Here is a 6,268-nt window from a genome sequence, read left to right as displayed (position 1 = left end):
GGGGACCAGGCAGCAGCACAGGGCGTGGGCACCGTCCCAGGCAGCTTGCGGCTACGAGAGAGCAGAGAGCTGGGAGGCAGTGCTGGCCTTCAGACTCACCTCCACAAGGAATGCCAGGGCAGGGAAGTGCCAGTACAGCATCTCTTTGCTGAGAAACTCAAGGAGACATCATGAGATGCTTTTGCACAAGCAGGTGGATTCATTGTGCATCTCTCTGCAAGGAGGAAAATGGCACTAAGATGTGGCAGCAGCTCTCTGGCCTCAGAGAGAAACAGACAACTTTCCCAGGCATCGCCTGAGAAAGTCTGAGAAGATCAGAGGAAAGAATGAAAATCATTCTTATCTTAACATGCTGCACCTGGTATTGTGAACATATGGAATATGTTACGGAGATTTGTCTACCAAAGGGTGCTTTCTTAATTAACTAATGGTGATAGTATTTAGACTAGAAAACCAATTAAATCTACCTATATCATAACTATCTATAAGAACAATGGGTTTCCTAATAAAGTTAATTATTAATCAGACTTCTGCACTACATGGAGTCAGTAATAATGATTACCCGGCTGGGGGCCTGCTCCTACAACACTATGACCCTGAGCCAGGGTGGGGGGAAGCCCCTCCCAGGACAGACTGACGCAGTTCTTGTCTTTACCCCCCACCCTGCAGGGGGACCTGGGCCCTTTGAGATGTGGCTGCTACTGGGCACCCTCCTCTCCCAGCCTTTCCCAGTCTGCTTGGCCGTCCCTCATCCCTCTGGCCCACAGTCATGGGGACTGAGTGGGATACCCCAGACACAGAGCACAAATGCCGGGAGCAATGGGGAGAAGGGGGTCTCACCTGGCCAGCAGACCCACGGCATAATGGTGAGTGTCAGCACAGAGCAGTGTGTCCCAGCCACGCTTGCGTTTCATTGACACCACCAGATCCTCATAGTCCATTCGGCACAGCAGGGACTTCAGGGTCCTCACTGCAAACCTGAGTGCAGATCAAAGCCCGGGTGAGACTGGGAACACTGGCTCCTGCCCTGGCTGTGTGGCAGGGACAGAAGGACTGGGATGGAGCACTATTTGGGGCTAGTGGCAAGGCCGTGTTCTTCCTGGCATCTCTTCCAGAAGGTATCGACCTCCTCTGGCATCTCTTTGGTGCTGAAGAACACTTGGAAGAGCAGATGCAAAAATAACTGTGGGAAATGCACCATCACTATATCTGGGACACAGGACTCCTGGAGGATCTTCCATATCACCACAGTTGCCTGCAAAGGACAAAGCCCCCTGAGACAGCGCTCAGTGCTGAGGTGTTCGGGTGGCAGGGCCCGAGCACGGGAGGGAGAGGCCCAGAGAGACACAGGGGGAGCACCGGGCCTGGTGGCCCTGAAGCTGCCCCGAGGCCAGGTTTCGGCCCAGTGCCTGAGGCAGGGAGATGCACTGGGGAAAGGAGGATGGAGAGCTGCTGGAGAGGTGGCCTTGGGGCCAGCAAAGTCCACTGGCAGAAACTCAAAGCCAGGACAAAGACACCTTTTTTGTCCCCATCGGAGGTGCACGTGCTGTGCTCTGGCCAGCTCCCCAGCACATCCAGGAGTATCTGCTGTGCCAGCTCTGCAGTCCAGGGCGTGCACATGATGGTCTTCCACATGGCCATGGCAGCTCTGCGGGGTTAGAGCTCCATCTCAGGGGATCTCAGACACACACCGTGGCCTGGGCATCTCTAGGGGCCCGGGTTGACTGACGGCTCTGTCTTTTCCCACTGCCCCTCTCCAGCAGCAGTCAGACAGCCCAGCCCTGTGGGGACAGGCCCCTGAGGGGCAGCAAGGGAGCATGGCAGCAAGGTTGGGGCTGACATGCCAGGGCTGGGAAAGGGAGCAGCCAGAGGGCCCTGGGACTCTCTGTTGGTCAGACACCTGGGACAGGCTGTGCAGGCTGATGGGCTGGGGAGCCCTGAGCCCTCTGGGCAGGTGGGCCTCATACCTGTCACAGGATGGGGCCACACACAGGAGTGTCATTATTGCGTCATTTGGCTGCGCTTCTGTGAGATACAGCAGGGCGTTGTCCAGCCTGTGCTCCACAGAATCATTGGCCATGAGCCACTGGTGGATGTACCTCACCATGGCGGGCACCTGGAGAAGGCACAGGGAGACTTGGAAAGCTGCCAGAGGGAGCAGTGTTCCCAGTGTCCCCAGAGAAGTGCTTCCCTTCCCACCGCACTGCAATGGCCTCAAAGGCTCACAGGGGCCAGCACTGTGGCTTGGGAAGCTGTGTGACTCATGGGGGAATTGAAGCCTGGCCACAGCTGCCTACTTGCTCTGCTCTGGAAACACCCCTCTGCACAAGCAAATCTAGCAGGGTGGCACTGGTCTCATGTCCCAGGAGCTCTGAGTATGCTCTGAGCCCAGGGCCCATGGTGCTGGTCTCTTCCTTCCAAATTCTCTTGATGAATTTGCAAACGAGCTGTAGGAGAAGGGCAAGAAGCCACAGAGTGCTGCAGGTGTGCTGCTGGGCTGAGCAGTGCCAGCAGGCCCAGCCAAGGTGGGGATGGCTGCAGGTACCTGTGCTGTTCTGTGGAAGCGGCCAAGGGCGGGTTCCTGCTCTTGTGTCTGGTCCAGGGCTGCACCTGGCAAAGAGCGAGCGCAGCCCGAGCTGAGGGGCTGCGGGAGAGGCCGGAGAACACAGCCCAGCCCTGCGCTGCCCAGGCAGGGACAGCCCCGGGATGCCCCAGGTGGATGGAGCACGGCCACTACGGGGTGTCTGCCCTGTAGTAGATAGGGACAGGCGAACGGAAGATTTCGGGATGTGACAGAAAGAAAGACCCCCATCGCCCTCTCACCCTGCAACATGTTATCCATTACCCCAAAGAATGTAACCACACCTAACCCAGTAGTTTTCCACTCCTGACTAACCCTAGAGACCCTGCCAACCCCCCCTGACGTAGCAGAGTCCCCCAAGACTATTTAAACCCATGAGATAAGATAATAAAGGCTTTTCGACTGTCCACCACATTGGTGTCCTGCGTGTGTCGTTAGCCCGAGTGGACCAGGGGAGACTGGGCTGCCGTGCTGTTCCTTGCAACCAGGTCACCGTTGCCTCCCATTAAAGCAAGATATCTGGTGCCGAAACCCGGGAAAAATTCGCTCGTGTAGCGGGTGTCGCCTGGACAAGAGCAGCGGCCAAACCGGTGAAACCGTGTTCTCGGCGGGGGAGACATCCCCGGACCCATGATTGTCATAGACGCCATCACCAGGGTCATAAGTGAGGTTCATAAGCAATGGGGAATTGAGTGTAAGCCCAAAGACTTTTATCTTGCTATAGCAAGGCTGCTTGAGCTTGGGGCAATTGAACTCCCTGTGGAGGTTTTGCATCCAGAAATATGGGAAAAATGCACAGCCATGCTGGCTGAGGACACGAAATCCTCAGGCAGCGGCAAATGCCTTAAGGCATGGGGCAAAGTCGAGAAAGCCCTACGCAAAGCAATAGAAGAGCAAGAGACATGGAGAGCAGCGCGTACGTGTTTATTAGTTACACCCAAGCTAGGCGTAGGAGCGGCAACGCAAACCGCCCCTGAGGGTAATCCGCCCGGGAGCGGGGATCCGGGGGGGCCGGCGCGTCACCCCCCCTCCCCGGACCAGAGCCCAAATCCCCCCACAGAACCTTCCCAAAAATTCGCGGCTTCCCCATCCGCCCCACCGCCGCCGGTCAGTGGCCCGCTGCCAGAAGTGCAGTGGCGCGCGGGGTTCTGTTGGCGAAGGCTGGCGGGGGAAGCCAGAGGCGCGGAGGCCGTGGCTCTGGAGGAGATCCTACCCACGCCACCTCCATATCCCTTTGAAAATGGCGCCGGCAGCCAAGGAGAGGGGCGGGGCGCGGGCAGTCTCAGCGCGAAGAGCCCAGAGGCGCGGAGTTTTGCTAATGTGCGTGTGCGGGAGAAAGAGGAGAGCAGCAGAGGGCTCAGAGCCAATTGGCAGCCGCGCTTAACGCCACTACCATGTAAGGGAGAAACCCCCCACTGCAGGAGGCAGGGCGAGCCCGGGGGCGGCAGCAGTGCCACCCCCGGGGGGAGGAGCGGGGTCGGAGCCGCACAAAACGGCAACGAGCCCCGGAAGTTTGCTGGCATTCGACTTCCGACTCGGAGTCCGACAGCTGCTCCGGCAGCTCAGAAGAGCTGACGGAAGCCGGCTGGGACTCTGAGACGGAGGAAACAGAGCCAACGCAATTTAAAACAAAACCGAGTAAAGCTTTAAGCCGCACCGAAAAGCAGCCACAATACGAACCAGCCCAGTTTACCGACTGGGGAGAAATAAAAATAGCCTGCGCTGAATGGTCCCCAGCCGGCATGGCAGCCCGCCGCGGCACCTCCACCCCATACACGCCCGAGAAGAGCCTGTTGGGGCTGCGGGAAGAAGGCGCACCTCACCAAAGACTGCAGGTCCCAGCCCCAGGGAAACAGGAGAGAGAAGGGGCGTGCGGGCTGCACTCAGCCTCCTCCCGCCGCGAATGCAAGGCAGCCCATCTATGCCAACCCCCAGTGAGACGGGGTGCCCTTATACCCCATACCCCCACAGGAGGCAGCCAGCTTCGTACCCTCACCAGCAAATTTCGCAACACAGCCTGCGGTACCTTCGTACCCACTACCACCGCAAGCAGCGCCCGTGCCGCAGAGTCAGCAAGAGACGCCCCAGAATGGGACCCCTGGGTAGCCCTGGCCATGAAAATAGGAAAAGTGCCCCCGAAGGTGTGGGGGACGTGCTGCCTTTATGGCAGTCAGGACCCCCACGTCATAGGGCTTCAGTTTTAGGCAGACACAGGAGCAGACTGCTCGATTTTTCCCCAAGCACTGTAGCCCCGACACTGGCAATGCAAAGAAGTCCCCCCAGTGAACGGAGTGAAAAAGCCGTCCCGAGCTTGGAAAAGCACCCAATTAGTAGCTATAACGCTTCATACAAAAAAGAAAAAAACACAACCCACCCCAAAACCTTGCCCCCAAAAGTCACCGACACCCCGGCTAGCCATACAGATGCCTTCCAGATAAGCTGCACAGCCAAGTCCGATCCAAACCCAAACTTTCGTATACTAAAAGCTACCTTTCTAACCCTAAACGAAACCAAACCGAACCTGACTAACTCCTGTTAGCTTTGTTATAATGTTAAACCCCCTTTCTACGAAGGCATTGCTTTAAACACCCCCTTCAGTTACTCCACAGCCGATGCCCCCCACCAGTGCAGATGGGACACTCCCCGCAGAAGAATCACCCTGAGTCAAATCACAGGACAGGGCAAATGTTTTGGCAATGCAACTTTAGCAAAGCAAAAAAGCAACTTCTGCACTAAAGTTGTCAAGCCCAACAGAAAGACCAATAAGTAGGTGGTCCCATCCGCATCTAGAATGTGGGTTTGCTAGCGATCCGGAGTGAGTCCTTGTGTGTTCCTTGCCAAATTTAATGACTCTATCGACTTCTGTGTCCAAGTTCTGATTGTTCCTAAGGTCCTGTACCACTCAGATAAAGAAGTGTACCACCTTTTCAAAGAACCTGACAAACTCCACAAAAGAGAAATAATCACAGGTATAACTATCGCAATGCTGCTTGGCCTGAGAGCAGCTAGCACAGCCACGAGTGTCTCAGCCATCGCAACCCAACAGCACGGACTCTCTCAGCTACAAATGACCATCAACGAAGACCTGTAGAAGATCAAGAAATCCATCTCCTATCTAGAAAAATCAGTCTCTTTGCTTTCAGAAATAATTTTACAGAATAAGCGAGGACTAGACCTCTTGTTCATGCAACAAGAAGGACTGTGTGCAGCTTTAAAAGAGGAATGCTGCTTTTATACAGATCATACAGGAGTCGTTAAAAACTCCATGGCAGAACTCCAAGATAGACTGGCTCAGAGAAAGAGAGACAGGGAAACCCAGCAGAGCTAGTTTGAATTCTGGTTCAATCAATCACCTTAGCTCACCACTTTAATTTCCGCCCTGGTAGGTCCACTGGCAATACTGCTTTTAGCTGTTACCATAAGACCATGCCTGCTAAACAAGCTAGTCTCGTTTGTTCAGGCCCGTCTAGAACGGGCGAACATTCTGTTCGTGGGCCAGCAACAAATGCTGTAAACCAAAAACTGCGAACACAGTCAGTTGCAAAAGCCTTCGAAACTCACCTTGCGAGAATTACTCAGGTTTACCAAACCCCTTTTTTCCTTACCAAGTTACAAGTTTGTACCTCACTCCAGTGCCTATATCTACAACTACCTCATTTTATTTATGAAAAGGAGGGGAGAGATGTA

The sequence above is a fragment of the Lonchura striata genome, chromosome 34 (genome assembly GCF_050655825.1).
Source record: "Lonchura striata isolate lonStrDom1 chromosome 34, ASM5065582v1, whole genome shotgun sequence".
Classification (NCBI taxonomy): Eukaryota; Metazoa; Chordata; class Aves; order Passeriformes; family Estrildidae; genus Lonchura; species Lonchura striata.
This window is presented reverse-complemented; position numbering follows the sequence as displayed.